The sequence below is a fragment of the Schistocerca piceifrons genome, chromosome 2 (assembly GCF_021461385.2).
Source record: "Schistocerca piceifrons isolate TAMUIC-IGC-003096 chromosome 2, iqSchPice1.1, whole genome shotgun sequence".
NCBI lineage: Eukaryota > Metazoa > Arthropoda > Insecta > Orthoptera > Acrididae > Schistocerca > Schistocerca piceifrons.
The window spans coordinates 123,857,050-123,874,606 of record NC_060139.1 but is presented as its reverse complement, the minus strand read 5'-3'; positions in this window follow the sequence as shown (position 1 = coordinate 123,874,606).

Here is a 17,557-nt window from a genome sequence, read left to right as displayed (position 1 = left end):
TGCCCCATGTCTTAGCAAGCTCTTCCATTGGTTATATTAGAAGGTAGTACACTTTTCCTCCAGTCTGTTTCTTTGTTTCATTGGTGACATATGTCATTATTTTCCTTCTTTTAACAAGATGTAATTTACAGAACTCATCAGACATTGATACATTTATTGTCAGAAAGAGACCTTCGGCAGTTTGTGAAACATCAGATGCAGAGCAACAGTAAAGCAATATTTATGAATATTCAGTAGATACAAAACAAGAATCAGAATAGGAATAAGGACAATAACAGGTTGTATCAGATCTATCCTTCTTCACCGGTTACCGACTCTAAGCCACATTGCCTGCCAGATTTTCGAAGACAGAATGCGCTTCTCAAGGAATGCGAAAAATTAGTTATAATTTCTCAGGTCCTAGTCCACTCCGACATGCCTGCTCTTAAAATGGGCCGATTAAATCACAGATAGTCACCTATCATATTGACAGAATCGCTACAAGCAATAGATTTCAGCGTGAGCAGAAGGTGGTAGAAACGTGGAAAAATGTTGCCCATGAGGAATATCACGCCCTATTATGACCTGGCTGTTGACCAGCCGACATGGAATTACTACGACATGCTTGCAAAACAATTAACAGGATTTGTACAGTCCATGGGATATGTGCAGATGGGGAAAGGCTGCATCTTCCTCAGGTGAGTGTGGCAGAGAACGTCAGACCATCAAAAAGGTTCAAATGGCTCTGAGCACTATGGGACTTAACATCTGAGGTCATCAGTCCTCTAGAACTTAGAACTACTTAAACCTAACTAACCTAAGGACATAACACACATCCATTCCCGAGGCAGGATTCGAACCTGCGACCGTAGCAGTGGCGCGGTTCCGGACGGAAGCGCCTAGAACCGCTCGGCCACAGCGGCCGGCGTCAGACTATCAAACATAAACTGTAGCAGACAAGCTTACCCAGTAAATCTAGAAGGTTTCTTTCAATTGACAAAGGGCATCTCTTTAACGAATTGAAAATTTAGGTCTAAATTTGTAGATTTAGTCCTTTAGCTCTATTTGTTTGTAAAATCATGCGAGCCACATATGTAAGTTGTAGTTCAGTTTGTATATGACATGGTAAAGAAAAACAACAGTTAAACAGTGCGTCTGAAACATCTGTTCCGCGCCATTTAGTAGTAGCAAGAACACGGAAGTGAGACTGTATAAAGAACAATGCTTAAGAATGGTGTGGTTGAGAAAAACAAAAGAATGTAATTTTGAAATGTTTCGATGGACATGTATACGGGCAGTTAGTAATAAAATACGACCATTGATTAGCGACCATTATCTGTGTTCAACATTTCTATCCATTATATCAAAAGAGGTATAAAGTTTATAAATTTTGTGTCGGTACACTCCACTTATCGAAGTGGAAAAATTAAATTAAATTTAGTTTCAACAAAAGAAGTACTATTTTGAGTTACAACAAAATGAGTACTATTGCCAACTAAAACTAAGTTACCCACATACACTATATTTTATGTGTCTGATTTCTTTTCTGACATACTGAATAGCTGGGTTTCATCCTCCATGCATGGCGATTCTTCAGTTCGGCTCTACTTCCTTTGAGTGGCCACACTCGTATATGGTCTCATGTTACCGATCGCCTCTGGCACAAAAAAATAACAATAATATATATGAAGATGAAACTTTCCGTACTCACGGATATAGATTTTGCCGTAGTTAATTATGTGAACTCTGGTTATTCCTGAAGTGCTGTGTATACGGGTTTACATACTTTGAAGTCTGTTGTTCCGAAAAGATTAGTACTGCGGCGGGGCCTTTGTACCGCATAACACTCAGCTGATTTAGTGGTTGAAATATTTTCTCTGTCATTTCGGGACATCCTAATGTTATAAGGTTCGTTTATTGTCTTCTTCTCCACAACTGCCAAGACGGTTGTCGATCAGTCCCAGACGATCTAAGGATTTTTGAAAACGACTGCTTCTGAGTTTCATTCTTGCAGTGATTCTATACAGCACTCTTGGCACCGTTTTCTTCATGTAGTACTGGGTAACCCTTAAAATGTCTCGGCTACATTAGCTGCGAAGATAAGCTCAACCGAAGTGTCTCACGTTTTACATTACTGCGCTGAAACGGCTGATCAAGAAGCAACAAAAGCCCACTAAACGTAAGATGGTTGTGTCTATAGCCTGTGGAAAGTAAAATATTCACCTAATTACAATTTGGCTTCTGGAATTTTTGAAAGTGAACACCCACCAATAAATGCGTGAAAAAGTATGCTTTCTCTTAGTTCTTTTAGATTACGTCACCCTCTCATCAGCCAAAATTAATATTCCTGTTGTTGATGTGGTCTTCAGTCCAGAGACTGGTTTGATGCAGCACTCCATGCTACTCTATCCTGTGCAAGCTTCTTCATCTCCGAGTACCTACTGCAACCTACATCCTTCTAAATCTGTTTAGTGTATTCACCTCTTGGTCTCCCTCTACAATTTTTACCCTCCACGCTGCCGTCCAAAACTAAATTGGTGATCCCTTGATGCCTCAGAACATGTCCAGTGCCAGAAATTTCTCTTCTCCCTAGTTCTGTTCAATACCTCCTCATTAGTTATGTGATCTACCCATCTAATCTTCAGCATTCTTCTGTAGCACCACATTTCGAAAGCTTCTATTCTCTTCTTGTCTAAACTATTTATCGACCACGTTTCACTTCCATACATGGCTACACTCCATACAAATACTTTCAGAAACGACTTCCTAACACTTAAATCTATACTCGATGTTAACAAATTTCTCTTCTTCATAAACGCTTTCCTTGCCATTTCCAGTCTAAATTTTATATCTTCTCTACATCGACCATCATTAGTTATTTTGCTCCCCAAATAGCCAAACTGATGTACTACTTTAAGCGTCTCATTTCCTAATCTAATACCCTCAGCATCACCCGATTTAATTCGACTACATTCCACTATCCTCGTTGTGCTTTTGTTGATGTTCATCTTATATCCTCCTTTCAAGACACTGTCCATTCCGTTCAGCTTCTCTTCCAGGTCCTTTGCTGTCTCTGACAGAATTACAATGTCATCGGCGAACCTCAAAGTTTTTATTTCTTCTCCATGGATTTTAATTCCTACTCCGAATTTTTCTTTTGTTTCCTTTACTACTTGCTCAGTATACAGATTGAATAACATCGGGGATGGGCTACAACCCTGTCTCGCTCCCTTCGCAACCATTGCTTCCCTTTTCATACCCTTCAACTCTTAGAACTGCCATCTGGTTTCGGTACAAATAGTAAATAGCCTTTAGCTCCCTGTATTTTACCCCTGCCACCTTCAGAATTTGAAAGAGAGTATTCCTGTCAACATTTTCAAAAGCTTTCTCTAAGTCTACAAATGCTAGAAACGTAGGTTTGCCTTTCCTTAATCTATTTTCTAAGATAAGTCGTAGGGTCAGTATTGCCTCACGTCTTCCAACATTTCTACAGTATCCAAACTGATCTTCCCCGAGGTCGGTTTCTACAATATTCACGTACGAAGTAAAAATAAACGTTTCCACGTTCTGTTGAGGTACAGCACACCAGTGTTCTTCGTGTAATGTAGCCAGAGACGAATTTCGAAATCACTGATGAATCTTCAGGAACTCCATTTTTTTGGCGTATAAGGACGCAATGCATTGCAATGCTGTACCTACGGATTTGTCGTTCGATACATGATCTGCAAATCCTTTGCATCATTGTTCTCAACACAGTTTAATGATATAACTGCATAGGCTTCCGCGGCAAGAGTTGGTTGACGTAAATTCTCTGGGTATGCTACCGTCTCATACAGTAAAAGACTATTACTTGTGAAATCAAAGCGTCAGCCAGCAATAGATCTTTATATGACGTGGTACCTTACACAGAAAACTTTTATCGCGTATTTTAATAAATTTAAGTGAACAAATTTTTTCTCTATCACACTTCAGTTTTTGTCCCCGATTTGAGGCTCTTTTTATGTCTACTTTGCGGAGTTTGTGCAAGTGAACGGTTGGCAAAATCGTAAGGAATTAGGTTAAGATGACTAAACTTTATCTTCTGCCCCTACCGATGTCATTTTATGCAACCAGCAATGTTATATCTAACCTTAGAAACCATGCGCGAGTTTTTCATACTCTCTCGCTCGGTGCGCACAAACTATTAGTGCTACAGAATCAATACATCCTTTTCTGTAGGAAATTTAATGTAGCCAAATTTTGTACTGGGATTTCGGTAGAGGCCGTAGTTTCCGAGTTATTCAAGAAAAATGTACAAAAGTGAGCTTCAAAGGCACCCTAACTCCCACACTCCGACACTCAGCCCCCCCCAGCCAGGGACTCAGCCCTCAACCAGTCAGGGCTTCTAGTTGTTGTTCATGGCACTACCTCCACCCTCTGTACAAAAATTTGCGACAGCACGAATTCCACATTCGAACTTTTTGGGTCCTCATTGACTGGCCTTATTACGCCACCGGCTTAGTCGAGCACTTACAAATTGTAAAATTGACAATTGTCTAAATTTTACATAATAATGTTGTTAATTTTAACTGCATAAAATAAACAATCACATCGTTATATTCGTCAGACCTTCTGACTACGAAATTACCGCGCTTGTAAGTGTTCAGTTTGGATCGAATTGTTAACGTAATTAGTTTTAGCATAATGTTTATAAAAATCTTTTTTCTTCATTACCCTCTCCATCAGATTTAAATTAATATTGTTAATGAAATAGCGGAATATTTTGGTGGTGTAATAGCCCAATCAATAGAGATCAAAACAGGTGGAATATCGCGAACAGTTCGTCTAGTCGGAAAGTTTTGTAAAATGGTAAGAGGGAATGCTGCGAACAACGTACTAGAAATCCTGACTGGTAAGAGATGAGTGTGGAGGTGAAAGTGCGTCTGAAGGTCACTTTTGTACATGTGCATGGAATAAACCGGAAAGCGTGACCACCAGGGAAAACGTATCCGAGTACAAAATTTGTTCATTTTTTTCTGCAGCACTAACAGTTTGCGCATAACGAGTTAGAGCATATGAAAATTTCGTGCTTGGTTTTTGAAGGCCAGAAATAACATAGCGAGCTGCGTAGAATTGCGTCGGTAAGGGTCGTTAAACCACCCTTTATAAAATACCGTTGTCATCCAATACTGACAGTAATATGGCTCGTATGATAGCATTTCAGAAGTTGATTTATTAAGTTCAAATAGACGCCACACAACCTGGCATCGTAAAACTGGATTTATAGGAACATATTGTCGTCGACCGTAAGTCTTCGGAGGTCTTCACGTCAATGCCGTTATTTATCTGTTACATCGATGGCTGCGTGCAACGCGATACCCATCATCAATCAACTCAAGAAAGCTGCTGAAAACAAATAACTTGGCTCTAAAAAATTGAGGAGTTGTACTGACATATCAACAAACTCAGCTTTGACCTACATTCCAGAGATTTATCACTGGCAGATATGCAGTAAGAAAGCGACGAATCGGAGGCATAAGATCATTAGTGTTACTAAGGAAACGACATCGATGAAGGAAAGGAGCTACGTGGCTTCAGAAGAGGTTAAGGCACAATAACCCATATGTCAGTGCGATGCAGTGAGCATGAATCACCTCTTTTTGTCTAGGATTAACAGATTATGAAATAAGTTCTGACTCAGTTACAACAAGATTTGTATCAACAGTCACTGGGATACAAGGCATGGATTCAATATGTGTTAGTTTGCTAAAGAATTTAGTACATAAATGCTGCAGCTTTCATTAAACTTTATCAGGCTAGTGTATTGAAATAAGAGCAAAACAACTCACAGCAGTTCTAGATGAAATCCTCAGATTTCGAAACTGGTACAAAAAGTGAAACACGCTTTAATAGAACGCACTTCAAGCTCTAGATGGTGAAGACCTAACCTATCTATCATCCCTATTCACAAAGTGTAACTGAGGCCACAGAGGCATGGTCTTTTCCGAATGTACTTCTAACCATAGAGCAATAGTGGTAGTTGGAGTCCAAGGTTTTTGTTAATCATCCCTTTCGCGTTCTGGTGGTGATATTCCATAGAAACTTCCATGCCCTAGCACGTATATCTTTATATCTAACAGAGAAGTGAAATACCACTTTTCATAGATTTAGTTTTAAAAATCTTTTGGTATAACGAAATATTTTCAGAAAAATTTTCATCCCCTATTTCACTCTCTTAGAGGTTGGATTGCCAAAACCAGTGGAACATGTATTTTTATTTCCAACTGGGAAGTCAAATACCAGATGTACCTTTACAAATGCTTTAGTAGGTCTTTAATAATGATTTATTTTGGAAAAAGGTTTCGCTCAGTATTTTATATCCTTAGTGGTTGAATTCCAAAATGTGTTGAAACACGTATTTCTTTATTTCTGACTGAGACACCAAATACCACGATAGATGGCGCTGATGAATAGAAGTTCCTCTGATCAAGTGCCGTGCGTTTATAAAATGAGTTTTATCTTAATAATATGAATATTTATATATGTGTTTGGAGAGAGAGAGAGATTGATTTTTGATTGAGATTTTTACTTTAAGTCGTAACTGGTGCCTGAATTTTGGTTGCTGCCTCCTTGAATGATCAGCTTCTGCACTCGTTGGTGAAGTATTACAATTTGGAGGAAGTTATTGTTCTTTAAGGTTTAAAATACGACTCTGTTAGTTACTTGGCCGTATTGCGGATGGCTTTGAGCCCAAGTTTTCGTAGCTTTTCATACCGAAGGGACCATTGTTGTAAGTAAATAAGATCAAACAGCAATCTGCTTTTCGTGAGAAAAGGAGATTGCTTGGCACACAGACTTTCTTAAAATTACATGTCCTGCTACATCAAAATTGGTCAGTGGAGTTCAGCACCATACTATTGTACAAAAACGTAATCCAATTACTCTAATTAAGAAATTTTGAGAGGTTGTTACTTATTGAATGAACACTATAGAGAACTCATTTTTTTTCCTGTATTTTAGTGAACTGTCGATTGATAGACGGCGACGACAATAAAGTTCACCACCTTTTCCACTAAAAACTATTTCTATTCTTCACTTCCTGAAAATTTGTATACATACATGTTTGGCAACGCTTACACATACTTTACTCGGTTTTATCACTAAAATGTCAATCTCCATTAAATGTAACAATACATTCTGAACGACGGCCTAGCAACACGTCCTCTTTCCACAAGATACAGATTAACGGTTCTCTTTTTTTTTTTTTTTTTTTTTTTTTTTTTTTAAAGCCGGCCCGTGTGGCCGTGCGGTTCTAGGCGCTTCAGTCTGGAACCGCGTGACCGCTACGGTCGCATGTTCGAATCCTGCCTCGGGCATGGATGTGTGTGATGTACTTAGGTTAGTTAGGTTTAAGTAGTTCTAAGTTCTCGGGGCCTGATGACCACAGATGTTAAGTCCCATAGTGCTCAGAGCCAGCCATTTTAAATAAATCAATTGTCTTTTTTTTAGAGTCTACACACAAAGATTCACAACTACTATCGTTGCGGGGATTTCGCGCTAAAGAGTTTGTTGCTGTCCAGCTGCGCTTCACTTCACTTCAAGTACTTTTTGAATCAAATTTATATTTACGGTATTTACATACATTACTGAGTTCTCGCAATAAAATCAGACACAAATTAGTTTAAAAAAAAGGGACAGTGAGGCTCACATAACATTACACACAGGCTGTGTGATTGATGGATCGCACTGTAAGTAGCAGAATAGTCCGATATTCATGCCGGGAACAAGTCGGGATGGTGTTTGTGGCGGCCAAGCAGATGGAAACGATCGAGAGGCAGCACGGCCATACCAAAACAAGTACCCTCACAGAAACCAATCACATCACACAACATTTGAAGCCCTTTTTGGACGGCTGTGTGATCATGGGTCTTTTCAGACAGACGAACGTGCAGGGAGGAGGGGGACTGTGCATATGCCATATTTGGAAGACCAGGTTCTACAGGATGTCCTGTATAACCTCGTCCTGTTGCTGTATACAGAGAAGATTATGCGTCAAAATTTATAGAAATTAGGCATTTGTTTCAAAGGAGCACGCGCAACAAAATGGTTTCCATTTAGGATAAAGGGTAAACATGAGTTTACTGCCATTTAGGAAATATATTAGAAACTTAAATATGGATATGTGCGTCAGAAATGGAGTCCTATTATTTTATTACGTCACATTTCATCACTTCGTTCACTATGAGGTATTCTTCTGTGATTTCCGGGTTCCAAATGCGACCTGCCTCTTCGTGACTATTAGTGCCACTGATGACTTGTTATATCTTTGAGGTAATGTTCTTAAACCAGTTGTTCTCCTTGATTTCTCTTCATTTAACCATCATTTTGATATTTTCATTGGCTGGTAGGTACGCTTCTTGACGAAAATTTTTTTCGCACCTTCTGAATTTGTATGTTACACACAACTTACTGTATCTCTCTCAAACTTTCATACATTTGAAAACGTTTCCCATGTCTCCTTTCAGCAAGACAGGATTACTCTACGTTCGTCTATACAAGAGAGTCTCAGAAGAAACAAAACGGTGTTTGTGATTTGTTGCATTATTCTTATCCCCAGTTTACTTTCCCTGATTTCTCAGGGTCGATTCTAAACAGGAATGGCGATTAGGACCTAGCCGAGGTGGGGCAGCCTGTATACCTCAACTATTCAAATAACAGTATCGTAGGTGCAACCACAACAGTAGGGCTGTCCTAACATGTGTGGCCTCAAGAGGGGCAGCGGCATTTTCTGTAATTGCGGGGGCAACAGTCAGGGTGACTGATCGAATCTGGACTTGTCACATTAACAGATATGGCCTCGCTTTGTTGATACAATAAATGGCTGAGGACGAGGGGAAAACTACACTCGATATAATTCACGAACAGCACTACTCTGTGGCTTATTGGCAACATCTTAGGTAAAATATTCCGGAGACAAAACAATAGCCATTCAGACGTTGACGCGAGGGCAAACTAACAGGGTGAGGTCTGTTAGACTCCTTAATCTGGTACGTAGGTTAGATAATTCAAGGAGAGAAATGGATAGGTGTAAGTCAGGTTTAGTGAGAATTTCTGATGTGCCATGGTAGGAAGAACAAAGTTTCTAGCGAGCATAGTACGGTCTACAAACACGAAACAGCAGTGATGCAGAAGTTGGTGTATTAGTGAATAGGAATCTGGGTAAGCTACTGTGAAGGGAACAGAGAACGAATTATCGTTGTTAGATAGCCACTATATCAATCCCGCCACAAGGGTAGAAATTTAAATCTTAAGCATAACTAGGTCCGCAGATGATGAAGACATTGAAAAGAAAATTATTCAGATAGTTAAGTGAGACGAAAATTTAATTGTGATAGATAACTGGAATTCAATCATAGGAAAAGAATGAGAAGGCAAACTGATAGGAGAAATTGAACAGTGGGAAAGAAATTAAAGGAGAAGCCGCCTGCAATTAATCATTGCCAAACTTTGGTTTAAGAATCATGAAAGATATTTTGGATGTGGAAGGGGCCTGAAGACACCTGAAGCTTTTAGATCAAGCTATCTTGTAGAGAGAGAGAGAGAGATTCGAAATCAGATTTTAAACTAGAATAACAACACAGTAGAATGTGGGCCATGACTGCAATATATTGGTTATGAACAATAGATTAAAATTGGATAAAATATGGAAGATACAGAACTTAGGAGAGGGAACCTACATAAAATGAAAGAACCAGAGGTTGTTAAGTGTTTCAAAGGGAGTGTTAGTCAACGATTAACTAAAACGGCGGAAAGGAATACAATAGGAGGCGAATTTGCAGCTTGAGAGGTGAAATAGTGGAGACAGAAGGGAATCAAATCTGCAAAGAAAATAGACCCTAGGACAAATCTGAGGATAACACGTGAGATATTGAATTTGATTGAGAAAAGGAGAAAATGTAAAATCGGGCAAAGGAAGCAAGAGAATGGAAACACAGGCTTGCACAAATGAAGCGCTCAACGGCAAAGCAGGAATGGCTAGATGTGCATCAGAAAATGCTCATGCAATTAAATCAGGAAATGAAGCGTTGGAGCTAGTACATGAATTCTACTCCTTCGGTAGAATAAACTGATGATGGTCGAAGCGGGAAGAATATAACGTGCAGACAGGGAACAGCAAGAAAAAAGTTCCGAGATAGAGAAATTTGTAACTACCGAACACAAATTTCAGTGTTGGGAAATGTTTTAGTATTTGTCTGAAATGTAAACTTGTACGACAGTGAACTGTGGATCACAAACAGTTCCGACAAGATGAAAATAGAAGCTTTTGAAATGTGCTGGTCAATAGGAATGCTGAAATGTCGTCGGGTAATTAATAAGGGATACGGGTTGACAGAACACGTAAAGAGGCGTCAAAGAAAAGTAAACTTCGTAATGGAGGGAAATGTGGGGGTGAAAACCGTAACGGAAGATCGAGGCTTGTCAGATGTAAGTGGCTGCAGGTTGCAGTAGTTGTGCAAAGATGAAGAGTCTTGCACAGGACAGAGCAGCGTGGAGATTTGGATCAAACTACTATTCAGTAAAAACACTACGACAACACCATTGGCATTCCATATGACGGCTCTAATGACTAACCTATTCTTTCCCTGCATAAATGAAATCACATCCTCCTCCGGCCGTCTACAACACTTCTGTTGATTCTTCCCATTACTCATCTTACCCTCCATAACATACCCCACGTCAACACAGAAATAACAATCCAAAACGACTGCTATTTAGTAAGACAGACTGGGACAAGGTCAGACACACATCACAAAAACACGCATTACATGATATCGATGGAAGTATCGACTACAGAGCACACATGCTTACACACAGAACAACTGCATACCTACATCAAGAAACACGGAACACCACACTATTCCCTAGACTACAAATCTGACGCAACTCAAACAAGACGACAGAGGAAAACGCAAACTCTATCAAAGAGCGATCTGAGAAAAAGAAAGACAGATACGACTAAACGCATACCGGCTTGCCAAGGACTGATACAAACCAGAATCACAAAAGACGAGGAAGGACCACTAGAACAGACACGTTGCAGCGCAAACACAGTTAAACATGTTGGGGAACCATACAGAGTTGCAACTGAAAAAAATTAACAGTCCACTAGTTCTGGGAACGCTGCGACAGGACGACGGTGCGATTACTAGGGATTGGAGGCGCACAGCAGAGTTTCTGCTCGGCGAACTCCTGTCTGATGGCATCACAAACACAGACACACGAAAACAAGTATGAGACGAGAACTAGACACCGACTACAACACATCAACTGTCACCTGTCCTTTTGCGCAGGAAGAAGTGACGATAGCGATCTCAGAACTAAAAAATAAAAAGGCACCTCGACCGGACGGTATCCACTCTGAGGTACTAAAACAAATTGCACCGCACATCACCCCATACACCACGACCTTGCTAAACGACGCATTAAGTCTGGGCCGCGTACCTGCAGTGCGGAAAGCCTCGAAGGCGGTTATCATTAAAAGAGCCACAGACAAAGATCCCTCAGACCCAGAATCATACAGACCAATTTGTCTCATAAACACACTTGCCAAAATACAAGAAAAAGTGCTCTGCAAAAGACTACACGCACACAGAACGCTACAGGGACTAACACATCAATTCGGCTTTAGGGAGGGGAAATCTATAGATGGCGCAATCAACAGAGCACTACAAACAGTACACAGCACACCTGCCAGATAGTCATTAGGCATCACGATTGACATTTCAGGCGCGTTTGACAACTAATGGTGGCCGGCCTTGTTCAAGAGGCTGAGATAAGTGCAGGTGCTGGAGTCTCTGTACAATAGCTTTGTCGACTATCGCAGAGACAGAACAGTCGTGGGCACATGGAAAACCAAAACGTTATCAAGCGTATTAAAAAAGGCTGCCCACAGGGGTCGATCTGTGGCCCAATCTTCTGGGACATAATGATTGCACCGCTGCTACAATTACTAGAGGAGCATAGTCTGACAGATGGTATTGTCGCCCATGCTGTCAGCAAATAACTGTGCCCAGCTAGAAGACAGAGCCAATGGAACACTGCAAACAATAACTCATTGGTGCACAAACAACAAATTCAAGGCAGCAGAAAACAAAACAACATTACTGAAGGGAATCCTGTACAGCAACCCGACAGTCAAACTCGGGGACACAAACATCAAAAGATCATTAGTAACTCGCTACATTGGAGTACTGATAGACGAACGCTTGAACTTTCATGTACACACAAGAATATGCACAGACAAAGCAGAAAAGATACTTCATAAACTGGCAAGATTAATTTCGGAACAATTCAGACTGCCCTTGTCAGTCACAGAAACACACCATTGCGCTTTCTTCGAGTCAGTACTGTGCTTCTCATAACACACATCCCCCTACATCTATCCTTCCCCACTTCCAATATCCACTCCCACCACAAACCCAACACATGAATCTCTCTCCCTTCCTACATCCCTATACCTTTTTTCCTCCAGCCATGACTCATGTGCCACTACAGTTGTATGCATTACAGCCTGCTGAACAACAATAGTAAGACGACATCTCAATTAACTCTTCTACAAGCTTCACTGTACCAACTCAGATCAGCTGTGCAGAAGGTCCTGCACAGCTTCCAGGTGACGTGCAGCAACGCCAAATCTGGCACCTCCAATTCAACAACCATCTTTCCCTTTAGGTATAGACTTGTTCATAAGTTCAATCATGACCATTTGTGTGAAGTAGTCCCACCATGTCAGCAATTGGGAAGGAGCTTAATGTCAGGTAGCTCTTTAACAGACCTGCACCTCCTGGGAGGCAGCGATGAACCTGAACCGAAGGATCTTAATTGTGGTTCCTCTGTACAGAGTCCAACCTGACAGATACAGGAGTAGATCTGGGAAAACCACTGGAAAGGGTGAGTCGTTTGCATAGCTCAGAGGAGCTAACCACCGGATTGTTGGCAGATAGGAGTGGTTCAAACTGGGGATGGAGTGCCTGTTCATGGAATGTAGGCACAGAAAAGGAAATCGTGGGTGGCGGTCAGCGACTTGAAGTTCATTCCAAGACGCTGGCCGCTACCTACAATCTAGTGGCGGGAATCTCTGAACTCTATCCATCATCAGATTTCTATATTTCACTTTCCAATTTCAATTGTATTAATTTTAAGATTTGTAAAAGCTGCAACCAAAAAATAAAAAATAAATAAAACTGAAAAGAGCCCACCTCCACATGGCGGGACCCGGGCAATGGTGTGACCAGAGGCCGGAGTCGAGGAGGTATAACACGGCTACCTCGGACCCCGAACCCAGTCACAGCGGCCAAGAGGCTCTAACAGACCCACCATAAGCACTCAGAGGGTGGATCAGTAAATAAATGGCAGCAAGTGAAAAACAGTACTCATCTCATTGCTTTTTTCTCATACCGCAACCTCTCTAACGCCATCCGAATCCACATCTCACACATATAAAATGCTAACAGGTGTTCACAGCATCACTATACTTAGAGATTCTAGAACCACAAACTTCACCTCATCAAGATTACATGTGCACCCCGACAGCTCAGTGGTCAGCGCGTGACGGATTGCCGTCCTACGGGCCTGGGTTCGATTCTCAGCTGGGTCGGGGATTTTCTCCGCTCAGGGGCTGGGTGCTGTGCTGTCTTCATCATCATTTCATCCCCATCTGGCGCTCAGGTCGCCCAATGTGGCACCAAGGCAGCCGGACCTGCACCGTAAGGGGCCTCCCGGCCAATAACGCCAAACGCCCACTTCCATTTCCATCAAGATTAGGTTCACTATTTCAGCTTCCTCCAATACATTTATTAAGAACTATATTTGTTTTAATCGAAGGCTGAAGAATGTTATATTTATATGTACATCTGCATACATACTCTGCAAGCCAGCGTATGGTGCGTGGCAGAGGTTACGCTGTATCGCTACTGGTCATTTCTTTCCTTTTGCACTAGCAAATAGAGCTAGGGAATAAACGACTGTTTATATGGCACAGTACGAATCTTAATCTCTTTACTCTTATTTTCGTGGTCTCTACACGAAACGTACATTGGTGGCAGTAGGATCATTCTGCAGTCTCAAATGATGGCTCTCTAAATTTCCTCTATAGTGCTCCTCGAAAAGAATATGGGCGTTCCTTTAGCTATTCCCATTTGTGTTATCAAAAATTTCCTCTAACACTTGCATGTCGTTCGAATCTACCAGTAACAAATCCAGAAGTACGGGTGTGGACTGCTTCGATGCCTTCCTTTAATCCGATCAGCGGTCGCGCGGTTCCCGACTGTAGCGCCTAGAACCGCTCAGACACTCTGGCCGGCCAAGAAATCAAAGTTAATCATTCGCCTTTCCTACTACAATCCTTGCATACTCATTCCACTTCATTTTGCTTTGCGACGTTATGCCTCAATATTTAATCGACATGTCAACATCAAGTAACACACAAGTAATGTTGTACCCAAACACAATAGGTTTGTTTTTCATTCTCATTTGCATAAATTTACATTTTCTACACTTAGAGATTGCTGCAGTTCGTCACATTAACTAGAAATTTTGTCTGACATCTTGTTTCCTCCTACAGTCACTCAGTGACGACACCTTCCCATACATCAAAGCATCAACAGCAAACAACCTCAGACTGCTGTTTACCCTCTCCGCCAGACCATTTGTGTTTCCTAAACACAACAGCGATCCTGTCACACTTCTCTGTGGCACTCCTGACGATACCCTCATCCCTGATGAAAAGTCGCTGTCGAGGGCACCATACTGGGTTCTGTTACTTACGAAGTCTTCGTGCCACTCACATATCGGGGAACCTACTCCGTACCCTTGTACCTTCGTTAACAGTCAGGAATATGGCACTGTGTCAAATGCTTTAGTGAAGTATAGATCTATGGAATCCGCCTGTTGCCTTTCACCCATAATTCGTAGGATATATGTGAGAAAAGGATAAGCTGCATTTCATACGAGCGATTCTTTCTAAAACTGTGCTAATTTGTGGACAGAATCTTTTCTCTCTCAAGGAAATTTATTATATTACAACAGAGAATGTTTTCAAGAATTCTGCAGCACTCCGATGTTAAGGATACTTGTCTGTAATTTTGCGGGTCCGTTCTTTAACACTTCTTATATACAAGAGTCATCTGCGCTTTTTTCCAGTCACTTGGACATTTGTACTGGGCGAGAAACTCGCGATAAGTGCAAGCTAAGTAAGGGGCCATTACGATGGAGTACTTTGCAGAACTGAATTGGGATTCCATCAGTACCTGGTGACTTGCTTTCTTTCAGTTCTTTGAGTTGTTTATCTACACCAAGGATGCTTATCACAATGTCCTCCATATGAGAGTCTTTTCGTTGGTCAAACAACGGTATGTTTGTGCGATTCTCATGCTTGAACGATTTCTTAAATGTGAAATTTAAAACTGTTTTTATTTTTGCTATCTTCTACTACCATACCAGACTGGTCAACGAGTAACTGAATAGAAGCCTTAGACCAGCTCAGTGATTTTACTTAGGACCAGAATTTTCCTGGGTTCTCGGCAACATGACGATGGTAGTTCTAAGCTTTGGGCATCGACCTTTTTACAGTTGAACGTATTTCTGTTAACTTTTGCCTGTCGTCATTTGCGCGTTCTCTTTTGAACCGCGAGTGCAACAGCCTTTAAGGCCGGTTCCCACTAGGGCTGCCGCGCGTCAAAACCGCGCGACAGCGGCGTGGTTGCCATGGAAACACCGTCAGTGGCGCGGCGCGGCGGCCTCTGCGTCGCGGTTTGACCATGTCGAACTGCTGCCGCTGCCGCGTGCCGCGCTCCAGGTGCGCGCCGCCAATCACAGAACGCGCTGAGCGTGACGTCAGGTACGAAACCCCGGGCCACACGAACTTTCGCCGAACCGCTGGCACGGACGCGGCGACACCTATGAAATACTTATCATCCGATTCCAAGGAAACTATTCGATAGAAAAATTTGATTCTTTGGCATGTTACAGCCTAATGTCTTCTCTCGATAAAGGACCGAATTTCTTTTCGTTATTCATCGTGGTTACTTGCTGTATGGCATTTACGTAAACCTTTACACGAAATTTTAATGAGTGTGCAGAGGTAAAAACGCATTGGGTGGACTCTGCGTACAGTTCATTTTAGGTAATACATTATTGCGTACGAAATTTAGTCAACATATCGAAATTGTTTTTAAAGCTGAGAGCATAACGATGGCTATCACAGTTCTCGAGATATTGAATGATATGTCGGTGGACGGGCTGTGCGGTGACCGATACTTCGTCCTTCTCGTCGTAAACCATGTGATTGTATCAACCACAAATTTTGTAAACGGTTCAAGAAATCGAACGTGTTTTTTTGCAAACGATAACTTGTAAAAAGTCATGTATTTCGTTGCATGATAAATATCCAAAATCTGTTTATCTACCGAGATATGAAAGTAACTACAGTTTTTCAGAAGGGATGGATGAATTTTTTTAAACAGCATTAAATAGCATGTGGAATGAGCAGTGAAACCGAGACTAATTTGCTGGTATGTCATAAGATGTAATTTGCTAAGTAACAACAGCTATTGATTATTTCCTTAGGTAAGTAACAAACGTTTTTTTTTCTTAATCCAGTATACTTTATTGGTTCAAGATGTGTTTCGTCTCTTACTTTAAGGCGTCTTCGGTTGAATCTAGAATGATTCAGTTTTGTTTTGATATGTGATACTTGCAGATTATAAAACAGTTCAAAGCCGGTAGGAGTGGCCGTGTGGTTCTAGGTGCTACACTCTGGAGCCGAGCGACCGCTACGGTCGCAGGTTCGAATCCTGCCTTGGGTACGGATGTGTGTGATGTCCTTAGGTCAGTTAGGTTTAATTTGTTCCAAGTTCTAGGCGACTGGTGACCTCAGAAGTTAAGTCACATAGTGCTCAGAGCCATTTGAACCATTTGAAAACAGTTCACATCTTTCTTTACGTAAATAACTGATTACTTACAGTGAATCGAGCTTTTTGCGGACATCTGCGTTTCCCCTCACCTGGTCACATGCTGGAGGTTGAACTAAAACTTCGATTATGGAACATAAGCACGTTTTCATGTTCGCTCTTTTTTCTTTTGTCACTAACTGTAGACATTTTACCGAAAACACTGATTTGAAGTCGTAACTACAGTGTGTTCACCTCACGTCCCTTCCTGTTTGGTTAGTTTATGTACATGTTGCCAACCCAAAGAATTATATGCTGAAAACTAATGTTTGTTTATTTCTGTTCTCCTTATATCTGTATGTGTGTGTGGCTAGCCAGTGATAGTTATAGAAAGTTGAAAGTGAATGCAGTAGTTGTCAGACAGTGGTTGAAAGATTTGGTGTTCAGCTGATTTCAGTTTTGGCTTAAATGTTTTGTGGAGGAGTGCATGGAAGAGTAAATTCACTGCTTACATTAATAGATAAAATAGTAGGATAGTATTTCAACAGATGATTATTATCAGAATACTATCACCCAACCCCTTAGTCCTCACTCTTTGACGCCTCATAATATGTCCTGCCAACTTACCCCTCTTGTAGTCAAAGTTGTGC